Below are 16,999 nucleotides of genomic sequence, written 5' to 3'. Positions count from 1 at the left end.
AACTGGAAGAATTATAAAAATCAGAATGAGATATAAAGAAAATAATGATACTGCCATAACAGTGCAGACATGACGATATTCCTTTTTTTTTAACAAAACTGTATTTATTTTAAAATTGACCCTGATGAGCTGTATGGTATCTGATTGGACCACTTGACTTTTGCAACTTAAACAGCCGAGTAAGTTTTCTGAAAATTTCTAAAATGGATCACAATGGGCAGGGGTCTCCCTGGCTTTTGACCATTTGACTAAAACTCCACCTTCACTACAAAAGACCATCATCTGCCTTCTCTTGTGTATCAAAGGCCATTCATCATTTGATCAAAACTGCCTTCTTATTTTGAAATCCTTACATCCAAAAAACCAAGAGAGATCAAGTATTCTGCAGGACAACAGCAACAACAGCACAGCAGCTGCAATGAAAGTTTGTGTCATCTTTCCTTATCAAGACCTGTGAGGATTAAAAGTTTCTTTAATACCTCCTCCAACCTGATTCAAACAACTCAGAGTTAAAGTTTACCTATAAGAAATTGGACCTCTGGTTGCAACAGTTACCAGGACCTGTCAACATGACTTTTGAAACAGTCTTACAAAGGAACGCCGCAATTAATCCAGGTTTGACCCCAGCCATCTGAATTTAACTGAACTGAACTTCAATTCCAGAATGTGAAAAGCTCTCTTCACTGGACTCTCCATGACACATGAACTGCTAATTATTCTGTTTGATTTGCATATTTGTAAAAAGTGCCCTACCTTCTTTAATTGTATCTTTCTTGGCTGTACTTTGTGTGATTAACTGGTGCCTGGTTTGTTCCGGAAGTAAGAGATGAGGCTCCAAGAAAAATTTGACTCGGAGCTTGAATCTATAATGACGCTTCCCTTCGATCTGGTTCAGAGAGTCTTCGCCGTTTGCTTTTGGATCCTCCTCACATATACACCCCCACCCCCACAAGGGGTTCGCACCAGGTTCCTGCAATGACACTGCCCCTGATACAGGTTGGCACTGCCAGGTACTGAAAGTGCCAACCTGTCAGTGCTAATTTGTGCCAGGGGCAGTTCCACGGCACTGCCATTCCCAACCTCACCACTACAGAATGGGGGGGGGGAGGGTCTATATACAACCCCACTCACGTTTTTTCCCCTTAGTAACTTCATACGTGTAATAGTTCATTCTCAGTGCCAGTGAGGTTCATTAGTGGTTATTAACTTTCTGTGGCAATTATAATGGGCAATTAATGGGAAAATACAGAAAGCCCCTCTACATGAAATTAAGCAATCAGCGGCCACGTTACCCCAGAAGTGGAAGTACTGGACCAATCATCCAGCAAAGCAGCATCTCATGTTGACTGTCAGTGTGTGCCCTTTCAACAACCAAACAAAACAGCGTACCTCTAGACACAGGGCAGAGCACAAAAAGAAAGAAGGCATATGGTAGTCTTGCCTTCATCAGCCAGGGCTTGCGCACCGGAGTTGGGAAATCATATTATGTTATATGTTAGGCCGCATTTAGAGTACTGCGTGCAGTTCTAGTCATCACATTATCAGAAGGACGTGGAAGCTTTGGAGGGAGCGCAAATAAGGTTTGCCTGGTCTTGAGAGTGTTGGCTATGAGGAGAGGTTGAATAAACTAGGATTGTTTTGACTGGAAATATGGAGGCTGAGGGGAGACCTGATAGAGATCTACAAAAGTATGAGAGGCATAGACAGGGTAGATAGTCAGGCATTTTCCAAGGTTAGACGTGTCAATTAAAAGGGGGCACAGGTTCAAGGTGAGAGGGGTAAAGTTTAAGGGAGATGTGCGGGGTAAGTTTTTCACGCAGAGAGTGGTGGGTGCCTGGAACATGCTGCCAGAGGATGTGGTGGAAGCAAGCACATTAGCAATATTTAAGAGGCCTCTGGATGGATAAATGAATAGGGAGGAAATAGAGGGAAATGGACCGAGTAAGGGCAGAAGGTGGAGGGCATGATAATCGGCACAGGATTTGAATAATTGGCATCCTAGTCATGCGAGGCCCCTTGGGGATGAGCGACCATAATATGATAGAATTTGTCATTAAGAAGTAGAATGATATAGTTGATTCTACAATGATGTAGAGATTAAATAAAGGAAACTATAGGGCGACACGGTGGCGCAGTGTTTAGCACTGCTGCCTATGGCGCTGAGGACCCGGGTTCAATCCCAGTCCTGGGTCATTGTCCGTGTGGAGTTTGCACATTCTCCCCGTGTCTACGCGGGTTTCACCCCCACAATCCAAAGATGTGCAGGTTAGGTGGATTGGTCACGCTAAATTGCCCCTTAATTGGAAAAAATATGTAATTGGGTACTCTAATTTTTTTTTTAAATAAATAAAGGTTGCTATGAGGCACAAGTTGGCTACGATGGGTTGGGAAACTTAAAGGAATGATGGTGGACATCCAATGGCAAACATTCAAAGAGCACATGGTAGCCTGCAACAATTGTCGATTCCTGTCTGATGCAAAAATAAAACGGGAAAGGTGGCCAAATCATGGATTACAAGGGAAATTAGAGATAGTAATAGATCCAAGGAAGAAGCGTACAAATTCGCCAGGGAAGACAACAGACCTGAGGATTGGGAGCAATTTGGAATTCAGTAAAGGAGGGCCAAGAGATTGATTAAGAAGGGAAAATAACAATAGCAATAATAATAATATAATAATAATAATAATCGCTTATTGTCACTTCAATAAAGTTACTGTGAAAAGCCCCTAGACGCCACATTCCGGCACCTATTCGGGGAGGCTGGTACGGGAATTGAACCCACGGTGCTGGCCTTGTTCTGCATTGCAAGCCAGCTGTTTAGCCCACTGTGCTAAGCCAGCCCCTAATGTATGAGAGTAAGCTTGCAGGGAACATAAAAACTGACTGTAAAAGTATCTATCGGTATGTGTAGAGAAAACGTTTGGTTAAGACAAGTGTAGATCCCTTACAGTCAGAAACAGGTGAATTTATTTTTTTAAATCTGGAGTACCCAATTCATTTTTTCCAATTAAGGAGCAATTTATCACGGCCAATTCACCTACCCTACACATCTTTGGGTTGTGGCGGCAAAACCTATGCAGGCACGGGGAGAATGTGCAAACTCAACAGGGACAGTGTCCCAGGGCCGGGATCGAACCTGGGACCTCGGCGCTGTGAGGAAGCGGTGCTAATTTATAATGCGAACAAAGAAATGGCTGATCAACTAAATACATACTTTGGTTCTGTCTTCACAAAGTAGGACACAAATAACATAAAAGAAATGTTGGGGAATAAAGGGTTTAGTGAGAAATTAGAGAAACCAAAAGAGAAAATGCTGGAAAATCTCAGCAGGTATGACAGCGTCTGTAGGGAGAGAAAAGAGCTAACGGTTTGAGTCCAGCTGACCCTTTATCAAAGCGTTTGACAAAGAGTCATCTGGACTCGAAACATTAGCTCTTTTCTCTCCTTACAGATGCTGCCAGATCTGCTGAGGTTTTCCAGCATTTTCTCTTTTGGTTTCACATTCCAGCATCCTCTGTAATTTGCTTTTAATTAGTAGAGAAATGCTGTTGGAGAAATTGATGGGATTGAAGGCCAATAAATCCCCAGAGCCTGATAATTTACATCCCAGAGTACTTAAGGAAGTGGCCCTAGAAATAATAGATGCATTTGTGGTCATTTTCCAAGATTCTATAGACTCTGGAACAGTTCCTACAAGATTGGAGGATAGCGAATGTAACCCCACTATTTAAAAATGGAGGCAAAGAGAAAGAAGGAATTAAAGACCAGTCAGCCATACATCGGTACTAGGGAAACTTCTTGAGTCCATTATCAAAGATTTTATAGCAGAACACTTCGAAAACAGTGGTAGAATCCGGCAGAGTCAGCATGGATTTATGAAAGGGAAATTATGCTGGAAAAATCTACTGGAATTCCTCAAGAATGTAACTAGTAGAGTTGATGAGGGGGAGCCAGTGGATGTGGTTTATTTGGACTTTCAGAAGGCTTTTGAGGGTGAGCTGTGAGGAAGATGCGGAGATGCTTCAGTGTGATTTAGACAGGTTGAGTGATGGGCAAAAGCATGACAGATGCAGAATAATGTGGATAAATGTGAGGTTATGCACTTTGGTAGCAAAAATAGAAAGGCAGATTATTATTGGGATGGCACGGTGGTTAGCAATGCTGCCTCACAGCTCCAGGGTCCCAGGTTCAATTCCGGCTTTGGCTGACTGTGTGGAGTTTATACGTTCTCCCGTGTCTGCATGGGTTTCCTCTGGGTGCTCCGATTTCCTCCCTCAGTCCTAAAATGTGCGGGTTAGGTGGATTGACCATGATAAATTGCCACTTAGTGTCTAGGGATGTGCAGATTAGGTTATGGGGTTACAGGGATAGGGCGGGGGTGGATGGGTGAGTGGACATGGGTAGAGTGCTCTTTCAAAGGGTCGGTGCAGACTCAATGGGCCAAATAAGAACATAAGAACATAAGAACTAGGAGCAGGAGTAGGCCATCTGGCCCCTTGAGCCTGCTCCGCCATTTAATTAGATCATGGCTGATCTTTTGTGGACTCAACTCCACTTTCCGGCCCGAACACCATAACCCTTAATCCCTTTATTCTTCAGAAAACTATCTATCTTTACCTTAAAAACATGTAATGAAGGAGCCTCAACTGCTTCACTGGGCAAGGAATTCCATAGATTCACAACCCTTTGGGTGAAGAAGTTCCTCCTAAACTCAGTCCTAAATCTACTTCCCCTTATTTTGAGGCTATGCCCCCTAGTTCTGCTGTCACCCGTCAGTGGAAACAACCTGCCCGCATCTATCCTATCTATTCCCTTCATAATTTTAAATGTTTCTATAAGATCCCCCCTCATCCTTCTAAATTCCAACGAGTACAGTCCTAGTCTACTCAACCTCTCCTCATAATCCAACCCCTTCAGCTCTGGGATTAACCTAGTGAATCTCCTCTGCACACCCTCCAGCGCCAGTACGTCCTTTCTCAAGTAAGGAGACCAAAACTGAACACAATACCCAGGTGTGGCCGCACTAACACCTTATACAATTGCAACATAACCTCCCTAGTCTTAAACTCCATCCCTCTAGCAATGAAGGACAAAATTCCATTTGCCTTCTTAATCACCTGTTGCACTTGTAAACCAACCTTCTGTGACTCATGCACTAGCACACCCAAGTCTCTCTGAACAGCGGCATGCTTTAATATTTTATCGTTTAAATAATAATCCCGTTTGCTGTTATTCCTACCAAAATGGATAACCTCACATTTGTCAACATTGTATTCCATCTGCCAGACCCGAGCCCATTCACTTAACCTATCCAAATCCCTCTGCAGACTTCCAGTATCCTCTACACTTTTCGCTTTACCACTCATCTTAGTGTCATCTGCAAACTTGGACACATTGCCCTTGGTCCCCAACTCCAAATCATCAATGTAAATTGTGAACAATTGTGGGCCCAACAGGGATCCCTGAGGGACACCACTAGCTACTGATTGCCAACCAGAGAAACACCCATTTATCCCAACTCTTTGCTTTCTATTAATTAACCAATCCTCTATCCATGCTACTACTTTACCCTTAATGCCATGCATCTTTATCTTATGCAGCAACCTTTTGTGTGGCACCTTGTCAAAGGCTTTCTGTAAATCCAGATATACCACATCCATCGGCTCCCCATTATCTACTGCACTGGTAATGTCCTCAAAAAATTCCACTAAATTAGTTAGGCATGACCTGCCTTTAACGAACCCATGCTGCGTCTGCCCAATGGGACAATTTCTATCCAGATGCCTCGCAATTTCTTCCTTGATGATAGATTCCAGCATCTTCCCTATTACCGAAGTTAAACTCACTGGCCTATAATTTCCTGCTTTCTGCCTACCTCCTTTTTTAAACAGTGGCGTCACGTTTGCTAATTTCCAATCCACCGGGACCACCCCAGAGTCTAGTGAATTTTGGTAAATTATCACTAGTGCATCTGCAATTTCCCTAGCCATCTCTTTTAGCACTCTGGGATGCATTCCATCAGGGCCAGGAGACTTGTCTACCTTTAGCCCCATTAGCTTGCCCATCACTCCCTCCTTAGTGATAACAATCCTCTCAAGGTCCTCACCTGTCATAGCCTCATTTCTATCAGTCGCTGGCATGTTATTTGTGTCTTCCACTGTGAAGACCGACCCAAAAAACCTGTTCAGTTCCTCAGCCATTTCCTCATTTCCCATTATTAAAACTCCCTTCTCATCCTCTAAAGGACCAACATTTACTTTAGCCATTCTTTTTTGTCTTATAGAGTTGTAAAAACTTTTACTGTCTGTTTTTATATTCTGAGCAAGTTTACTCTCATACTCTATCTTACTCTTCTTTATAGCTTTTTTAGTAGCTTTCTGTTGCCCCCTAAAGATTTCCCAGTCCTCTAATCTCCCAGCAATCTTTGCCACTTTATATGCTTTTTCCTTCAATTTGATACTCTCCCTTATTTCCTTAGATATCCACGGTCGATTTTCCCTCTTTCTTCCGTCCTTCCTTTTTGTTGGTATAAACCTTTGCTGAGCACTGTGAAAAATCGCTTGGAAGGTTCTCCACTGTTCCTCAACTGTTCCACCATAAAGTCTTTGCTCCCAGTCTACCTTAGCTAGTTCTTCTCTCATCCCCTTGTAATCTCCTTTGTTTAAACACAAAACACTAGTATTTGATTTTACTTTCTCACCCTCCATCTGTATTTTAAATTCCACCATATTGTGATCGCTCCTTCCGAGAGGATCCCTAACTATGAGATCATGAATCAATCCTGTCTCATTACACAGGACAAGATCTAGGACCGCTTGTTCCCTCGTAGGGTCCATTACATACTGTTCTAGGAAACTATCGCGGATACATTCTATAAACTCCTCCTCACGGTTGCCTTGACCAACCTGGTTATACCAATCGACATGTAGATTAAAATCCCCCATGATAACTGCTGTACCATTTCTACATGCATCAGTTATTTCTTTGTTTATTGCCTGCCCCACCATCTCGTTACTATTTGGTGGCCGATAGACTACTCCTATCAGTGACTTTTTCGCCTTACTATTCCTGATGGCATCCTTCTGCATTGTAGGGATTCTATGATTCTATATGAATGACTATAAATTAAGAGAGGGAATGTGCAATGAGACCTGGGTGTCTTAGGCTATAATTGATGGGGTAATAGCTGAAGGCAATGTTTATAAATAGGGCCAGAGTATCACAGAGGTTTGAAGAACCCGGTGTCCAGCGCGCTAATCGGAAGCTCGCACAGGGTGTGTAGCTCGATTTCGCTGCCAATGGGGAACCGGAGCATCAGAACTGTCGTCACGGCATTCTCTGCCACATCAGGAACCCCAATACTGTCAGCGGGAGGCAGAGAATCCAGTCCTGTATGTTTTCAAGAAGAGGAATCAAGGGAAATGGCGGGGAAGCAAGAGTAGGTTACTGAGCTGGATGATCAACCATGATCATAATGAATGGCGGAGCAGGCTCAAAAGGCCAAATTGCCTATTCCTGTTTCTATTTTCTATGTTTCTATGAAGTCTAATTCTTTTGGTTTTGATTTATTTGGGTATTTAAAAAAATGGCAGGTTTTTAACTTTATATTTTTAATCTTATATTTTCTTTCAGTCTTCTTTACTCTTTCTCAGTAGTCTTTCTTTTCCTCTCTTTTATTCTCCTTTGGTACCTGATTTGACATGGAATCACTCCCTTTTATTCACCCTCATTCTCAGTATTTTCCCTGTTTATTTTCCTATCCTTAAATCTCATTGGTTAAGGAGATACCCTGTTGGTTGTCCTGTTCACTCAAGTCTCAGATGTTTTGTTTCCCTGTCCCCTTATGAACTTAAATTTTCAGCAATTTTGTGAACAAATAAACTTTTGCCCAATGCAAGTAAGAGAGCTGCGAAGGTGAATGTAGGTCCACAAATGGCAGCTGTAGGCAAGTCAATATTGGGAATGGCTAGTTTGTTAAATGAGTACTTTATTTCTGTTTTCACATTGGCGGAAGAGGACAAAATATCATGGTACAGGGGAATCTAAAAACAAGTCAAGAAGTAGAACTTAACATATGTATAAAAAATGGTAATGGATAAAATGGTGGGACCTAAGAATATATCACCCTCATAAGAACCCTCAAACAACTGCGTAACCTCAAACAGACCATTTGTTTGCAGCAATCTGCCCAGCCTTCAGAATAGCGACCACAACGCGACACAACTCTGCCATGGCAACCTCTGCAAGACGTGCCAGATCATCAACATGGGTACCACCATTACACGGGAGAACACCACCTACCAGGTACGTGGTACATACTCGTGCGACTCAGCCAACGTTGTCTACCTCAGACGCTGCAGGAAAGGATGTCCTGAAGCATGGTACATTGGCGAGACCATGCAGACGCTGTGACAACGGATGAACGGACATCACGCGACAATCGCCAGGCAGGAATGTTCAATTCCAGTCGGGGAACACCAGCAGTTAAGGGCATTCCGCCTCTGATCTTTGGGTAAGCGTTCTCCAAGGCGGCCTTCAGGATGCGCCACAACGCAGAATCGGCAAGTAGAAACTTGTAGCCCAGTTGTGCACACAAGCGTACGGCGTCAACCGGGACCTTGGATTCATGTCGCATTACATTCACCCCCCCACCATCTGGCCTGGGCTTGCAAAATCCTACCAACTGTCCTGGCTTGAGATAATTCACACCTCTTTAACCTGCGATTATCCCTCTCTCCAGTTGCTCTGTCTGGATCTGTAAAGACTTAATTACCCGCAAAGACTCACACTCAAAGTATTGTCATGCATCTTTGACTTTGTCTATAAATATGTTTCTGGAACCCACCTCTGCATTCTCCTGAGGGAAGAGCTGTGCTCCTGAAGCCAAAAGTTAGGTTTGTTGAAGTTCCAAAGACTGGAGGGGAGATAGATAAAATTATCTGGAATGTAATATTCTTTCCACAGCAATATTCCCTGTCAATTATATTCCCTACATGCGATTGTTTTATTTCCTTTGCAAAGTACTCTATATTTACAATCCAGTCACAAAAGAAATAAAAATCAAACTCCAAATGTTGGAAATATGCAGCAGACCCATCTGCAAATAAAATTTCAATGGGCGTGAATCAGCGGGAAAAAGTAAAAGCCCTGGGCGAGATTCTCCCATATGGGGAGAAATCGTAAGGCTGGCGTCAAATCCGGGCGTGTTTGACGCCAGCCCCCCCTTTCCCGACCGGGAACCGATTCTGGTCCCCGGTCGGGGCTAGCATCCCGACGCCGTAAACTCCGGCATCGCGGTCTTAACGAATTTCGTTAAGCCCGCTTGCCAGAGTTAGCGCCGGCTGATGCGTCATATGACGTCAGCTGCGCATGCGCGGATTGGAAGACTCCAACCCGCGCATACGCGGATGACGTCATCGCGCATTTGCGCGAAACCCGCGCATGCGCGGGCCGGGATGCCCCTCAGCCGCCCCGCGAATGGATACTGCGGGGCGGCGGAAGGACAAAGAGTGAGCGGGCATCGGGCCCGCTGCCCGCGATCGGTGCCCACCGATCGCGGGCCCATGGCACCCTTGGCACGGCCGTGGTACTGCCGTGCCAATCGGTGCCATGGTTTTAAAAATCGAGAGTTTACGGCCGTTTTTACGAACGGCCAGACCAGGTGTGTTTGCCGTTCGTAAAAACAACCGTAAAGGGCTGGGAACTCGGCCCATCGATCAGCTGAGAATCGCTGCCGGCCGTAAAAAAACGGCGGCAGCGATTCGTATCGGGAGTCGGGCGTGGGAGGGGGGGAGAATAGCGGGAGGGCGTCGGAACAGCGTGGCCGTTTGGTGGGGTGTTTCTCGGCAGTTGCAGCACCGACATTCACCCAGCTATTCACCGACACTTGCCGGTCTTTTGGCCCTCAGGAAGGGATTCTCCAGGAATCGGCAGGATGGGCAACTCCGCACCTTCAGGGGCTAGGCCGCGCCGGAGTGGTTTGCACCGCGCCGGCCGGCACGGAAGGGGCTTGGCACCATGCCAACCGGTGCCGAAGGGCCTCCACTAGCCGGCGCGAGTTGGCGCATGCGCGGGAGCGCCAGCCTGTGCTGGCGTCATCCCAGCGCATGCGCAAGGGGGGGTTCATCTCCGCATCGGCCATTGCCGATGTCCGCAGCAGCCGGCACAGAGGAATAGCGTGCCCCCACAGCACAGGCCCGACCGCGGATCGGTGGGCCTCAATCGCGGGCCAGGCCAACGTGGGGGCACCTCCCGGGGCCAGATCCCCCCCGCGACCTTCTGAGGACCACGGAGGCCGCTGGCACAGCCAGGTCCCGCCGGTAAGTACCTGTTGTAATTTACGCCGGCGAGACGGTCCTAAAACGGGCGGCTGCGCGGCCCATCGCTGGGGGGGGGGGGGCTGCCAGCGATTCCCGCCCCCGCCAAATCCCTGGCGCCGGAGAATTCGGCAGCCGGCAGGAGCATGATTCACGCCCCCCCCCCCCCCCCCCCCCCCCCTGGCGATTCTCCGACCCGTCGGGGTTCGGAAATCCCGCCCCACATACATCCCCACCAAAGCTATACTTTAGTCGATTTCCTGCACTGGCTGAGAGCTCGCCAGCAGCAATGGCTGCACGCAGATGGGGTTGCCATTTTTTCATCCAGCACTGTCCTCGGCAGCCTCTTCCTCCTTTCAGGTCCCCCTGCTTTACGGACCTCCACCCCCCAACCATCTCAAGTCCCCTGGTATGCCATCTCACCTACCTCTAATGGGCAAGGCCCCCCCCACCCCCCCGGGCCTGACCCCGGAAGTGCCAACTGCCTCTCAGGCATCTTGGCTCTGCCAGACTGGCATCCTGGTATTGCCCCTTGCACCCTGGCACAACCTCTTACGTTACTGCTGAATACTTATTTTCTGTGCTCTTGCCACCTTATTTACCCTTTCATGCCATCACCATGGGAAATGGCATTTCCTATGAGACACAGAAGGACTGTTAACTTTTCAAGAATGTCAAGATATATCTGCTGCAATCATCAGCAGGCACATCACAATATGTACCTTTTGGGAGGATGAAGAGTAGGTTTAAGGAGGATAGACTGGTTAGGTTCATTCAGAGGCTTCAGGTGGCATGTTCAATATCGATATGAAAAATCAATTGGATTTCAACCTGTCTATTCAGCAAAGCTAGGTGCTTCCTTCGAGTCTATTATGCCAGCTATCCATCGTGGGCTGGCAGCCTAACTCAGTGTTAAATTACCACGACCATAGGTACCACAGTATCACTATGAGTTACACTGGGCAGCACGGTAGCATGGTGGTTAGCATCAATGCTTCACAGCTCCTGGGTCCCAGGTTCGATTCCCGGCTGGGTCACTGTCTGTGCGGAGTCTGCATGTCCTCCCTGTGTGTGCGTGGGTTTCCTCCGGGTGCTCCGGTTTCCTCCCACAGTCCAAAGATGTGCGGGTTAGGTGGATTGGCCATGCTAAATTGCCCGTAGTGTCCTAAAAAGTAAGGTTAAGGGGGAGTTGTTGGGTTACGGGTATAGGGTGGATATGTGAATTTGAGTAGGGTGATCATTGCTCGGCACAACATCGAGGGCCGAAGGGCCTGTTCTGTGCTGTACTGTTCTAAATCTAAATCTAAATCCGTTTCAATGCTGTTGGCTCCTCTGAGGCTATAATGGCCGTCATCTGAAACATCAGCTAGTCAGCTATTCACTCTTACACCAAGCAAATGACTGGCACATTGTTTGCATAAGTTCATCACTTTCCCTATAAACCTAGCATATTGGTATGAGAGGACTGCTGACTCTTCGAGAATGCCAAGATCTATCTGCTGCAATCATCAGCACTCACATCACAATATATAGCCTTTGGGAGAATTATAATTTTAATGGAAAGATGAATTAGCTGCACAAAATGGCCTCTGTTGTCAGTACTTCTCGTGGAGAACAAATGATTACAACGTTGGTAGCTTTGTTCAAAATTAACAGCAGTTACAAAATCTCAGCATCACATTTGTCCAAGGTTTGACCATTTGGTTCATTATTGGAAGAGTGATTGAAAATGTTTTATCATTTATATTCTTGTCTTTTGTTCCTATGAATGTGATATGTAAAAGAGTCTTTTGATCTGACACCAGTTTTAAATCAAACCATTACTTGTAATATTAGAAATGTATGAGAGCATCATTATGGGCGAAAGGTCGATGTTGAACTAAACGCATAGGTAGTGATATCAGGTCATGGGACAAGGTACAGAAACAGGAGAACTGAGAAGAACAATCATGATCAGTGGAAATGATAAAATCAGAAAATACTGAAATATACACAGCAGTTAGAACCACATCTGGAAGTGAAAAGACAGGTTAACATTCCAGGTGTGACCTTTCAATGGAAATGCCCACAAATTCAGTTCTAGCAGGCAGTCACTTGAAATGTGAAACTATCTTGGATGAGGCTTTTGAACTGACGCCAAGGTCAGGAACAGAGAAGGCAGGTGCTAAAAATAGCACTGCCGCTTTTCATGCCAGTTTACCCAAGCCTTTTTCCTTACCCTGTAGACAGGATGGTGGTGCTGTTGTGTAGAAAAAGTACAGCTATTCAACTTTAGTGTGCTTCACTCTCCCACTCATGACAAACTAGACGACAGCTCTTGGAGTTACATATAAGGCCCTTATCAGAATGCTACAGCAAGCGCTAATGGCATTCCAAGTTGGGGTGCCAGAGTGGCCAGATTCAAGATTTGTACCGATAGATATGCTGCAGATTCGGTTTCCAGAAATTAGCATATGTCAATCATTTTTTATCAGTTATCCATGTCCAATTATGACTATCGATTAGGTTTGCATCGTGAACAGTTGAATTTGTACTGCTGCAGGATGGCCGAGGGTCTGGGGTTAAATTGCTTCTTAACCAGTGTCACCAACTGGGTAAACGTTTTGGTGTCAGGAGACTCCGGGGCCACTAGACTCCTTATTTGGTTGTAGGTCAGGGGTCCACAAATCTTCTGTTTGTCCCCCCTACCCCCCACTGTCCCCCACCCCGCTATTATTTCATTCACTGTAAAAAAAATAGCGGAGCTGTTGAATATTCTGGCTCCAGCCTTCGACCCACTAGTTGAAAGGATCTAACTTCCTAATCATTGGCATTTTCACTCACTGTTTTGATACTACCATCGATGTTTCCCAATTTTTCATTTATTCTGGAAGCTTCTTCCCTGCCCCTCAAATCCTGAGCGCTGAGGACTAGTCATCAATCCGGTTTAGCTTGCCGCCAATGCGGTGGAAGAGTCAATACACTGGAGACTTCCAGTAATGAACATAAGAACATAAGAACTAGGAGCAGGAGTAGGCCATCTGGCCCCTCGAGCCTGCTCCGCCATTCAATGAGATCATGGCTGATCTTTTGTGGACTCAGCTCCACTTTCCGGCCCGAACACCATAACCCTTAATCCCTTTATTCTTCAAAAAACTATCTATCTTTACCTTAAAAACATGTAATGAAGGAGCCTCAACTGCTTCACTGGGCAAGGAATTCCATAGATTCACAACCCTTTGGGTGAAGAAGTTCCTCCTAAACAAGGGGGGTTTATTAACAACAGGCAAAGGCAACTATGTACATTTATAATACTTAGTGTAGTGATATGCATCACTGTATATACACAAGGGGTTAATATAAATACACTACAACTTAGTAACCACTAGAGGGAGCACCAGCTATGTCATGACATGCAGACACGCAACCAATGGGTCATTAGAACAGGACACTGTGATAGCTGGCGTTCAAACAAAAATTCCAACTATACATGGAAGCATCCGACCTGAATGGGGCGACCGATGCTCGGAAGATCGCTCTTCTACTCACCATTGTGGGTGAACACGCGATAGAGATCTTCAACTCATTTCAATACTCAGAAGGGCAGGACAAAACAAAATACCAGACCATCCTGGACAAATTCGACAGCCACTGCGAGTTCGACACGAACAAAATCAGTAAAAATGGTGCGAATACTCACCACGAGGCAGAGGTAGGGTTGAAACAGAAGAAGACGGCAGTTTTGAATGGCAGCCATCTTGCGCGTGTGCAGTCTGACCAGTCCGCACATGCGCACTTCCCTAAAAGACCGACAAACCATTGCGAAAAGAGCACACAGTAAAGGAACCTCAGCGTATGCATGCGCAATTGAGTCCTACGCATGACACCACGAGCGTCATGACATCAGAGGCACCGGACCACGCCCACTTAAAGGGGAAATGACCGAAAATTTTTTAAAGCGTTTTAAAGCCACAAAACACAATTCTTTCACCTCGAAAGGCAGAACAATGCCTGAATGTCTACTAGACGTTGAAAATAACCTCCACAGCACCCTGGAACAAGCAGTTTGCACCACCCAAAGTGAAGAGCACAATGACAAATCCGAAATCAAAGAAGCTGATTTGTTCATTGAACAAGAAGAAAACAATGCCACACAGCGAGTACTGAATGACTCCGTTGGCATCAGGAGTGGGCGACCACCAAACGCATTACTCTGACCAAGGCAGTGCTACAGATCCAGACAATGACTACCTGGATAACGCATACCGAGTAGGCATTGTCACGAAGTGTGAATACGCCACACTGGGCACATTGCAAGTCCCGTCAATCCTTGCTGTGGATTTTGAGGACAAATGCCCCATCCAGTTCAAACTGCACACAGGTGCCTCCGCCAACCTTATCTCGCAGTCGGACTTCAGGAGAATCAAGAAGGCTCCCAAGCTCCTTCCAGCTGCCTGCAAACTCCAGGACTACACTACACTGGCAACGCAATTCAGGCACTGGGGTCCTGCCAGCTGACAGTGTCCAACCGACACATACAGACAAGCCTACGCTTCAAGATTGTTCAGCCAAACAGGGCGCCCTGCTAGGTGCGCATGCCTGCAAGCAACTGAACCTCATCCAATGTGTCTACACCATGATCAAGAAGCATCAAGAAACCAATGATGATTCAAGTGAACCAGAAATGACTCCGGAAGAGGAGCACCAAGGAATCAAAGAGGAATCACATCAACCACAAAGGAGTGATGTCACCAAGATCACTGCAACATCTGGTCATTGTCACAATCCTCAAGAAGAAACTCTCAATGAAGCATCAGATACCACAAAGGACACTGACACAAATAACTTTGAGAATGACTCGAATTATCCACACGGAACAGTCATTGAGCGCAACAAGCACGACAAAAACAACAACAATAAAACAACAACTTGTATGACATGGTACAACTCTGCACATGAAGGACAATGTAACAGCACAGCTCAAAACACAGGCAAGAGTACAGACATACCATGGCATGACAACCAAATCTCACCAATTCACGTTTGCTCCACTATAAACAAGCAAACCAGCTTTCAAGAAAAATGACATACAGAATCGCTACCATAAGCATTAAAAAAGTCTAAATCAGACAACGAAGTGATTCGACCATTTGAACACCTCATGACTTCTTGGCTACTTAAACACAAGAACACTGACGACGTTCACAAAGAATTGACAACATCAACATCACCACTTCAACAACAGAAGAAGAAAGCAACTCAACCAAATAAATTTATAAGATTGGACTCATAGATATTAATTCGTATTGTATAATCATCAATATCATCACAACTTGTACATGTCAGCATTCATCTACTTGTTTTGTACAATTTTCTTTAACAAAGTACAGAAAATCTGTAACACGAGAAAAGGGGGTATGTAGTGATGTGCATCACTGTATATACACAAGGGGTTAATGTAAATACACTACAACTAAGTAACCACTAGAGGGAGCACCAGAGATGTCATGACATGCAGACACGCAACCAATGGGTCATTAGAACAGGACACAACCAATGGGTAATCAGGACACCCAGAGGTGGCATTACCACAAGGGGGCACTACTCGACCCATATATAAAGGACAAGGCACACAGGCTCTGCCTCTTTCACCGGCAGAAACCAAGAGAGCAGGACAGGGTTGATTATCAGCAAAATCACATCCTAGCACATGGTCGAGAGCAAGCTTGTATAGTTAGCAGAATAGACTGAGTTACTAGAGGCAGATTAGTAGAGTGTCAAACTCATTTAAGAGCATTGTTAATCGTTCAATAAATACGTTAAACTTATCTCCGAGTCTGGAGCATCTTTCAGCAGATCCTACATCAAGTGGCAGCTTATGTTACTAGCAACAATATAACACAACATAGTAAGAAGTCTTACAACACCAGGTTAAAGTCCAACATGTTTGTTTCAAACACTAGTTTTCGGAGCACTGCTCCTTCCTCAGGTGAAGGAAAGCTAGTGTTTGAAAGAAACATGTTGGACTTTAACCTGGTGTTGTAAGACTTCTTACTGTGCTCACCCCAGTCCAACACCAGTGCATATCCACATCATAACACAACATGGTACAGGATTGACTGCTCAATCTCCCTAGTTCAACTCAGCAAGGTTAGAGACAACCAGCAATCGAATTCAGGCACGATGAACAAGATTCAGGCTCATCAACTCAGGACCACAAGTAATCTTAATCCTAGCTGCCGTTCGTTCAAACTAAATTTCCAACTATACATGGAAGCAGAGCCTACACCAAGTGGCAGCTTAAGTTACTAGCAATAACATAACACAACACGTAGATCTTAACTCTCTGGCTCCGGAGTCCACATTTCCCAAGCCTATGCTCCCAGGACCCCGCGCTTTCTCCTCATTAGTCAGGGTTTCCGTGCTCCCGCGCAATAGACCCTGAGCCGGTTACTTAGACCGCGAGAGATTGCCCCTTAAAGGGGCTGCACTACCACACTGGGAGAAAGCATGTCAGTAACCAGAAGTCATAGATTAAAAATAACTGGCAAAAGATTAGAGGAGACATGAGGAAACATTTCTTCACAGAGACAGGATTTTTAATATCTGGAATGATGGTGCAATAAAATTCCATAGGAACTTTTCAATAGGAATTGGACACTTACTTGCAGGACTGTGGAAAAAAGGCTGGGTCGTGGGACTT

This window comes from Scyliorhinus canicula, chromosome 7, assembly GCF_902713615.1.
Source record: "Scyliorhinus canicula chromosome 7, sScyCan1.1, whole genome shotgun sequence".
NCBI lineage: Eukaryota > Metazoa > Chordata > Chondrichthyes > Carcharhiniformes > Scyliorhinidae > Scyliorhinus > Scyliorhinus canicula.
This window is presented reverse-complemented; position numbering follows the sequence as displayed.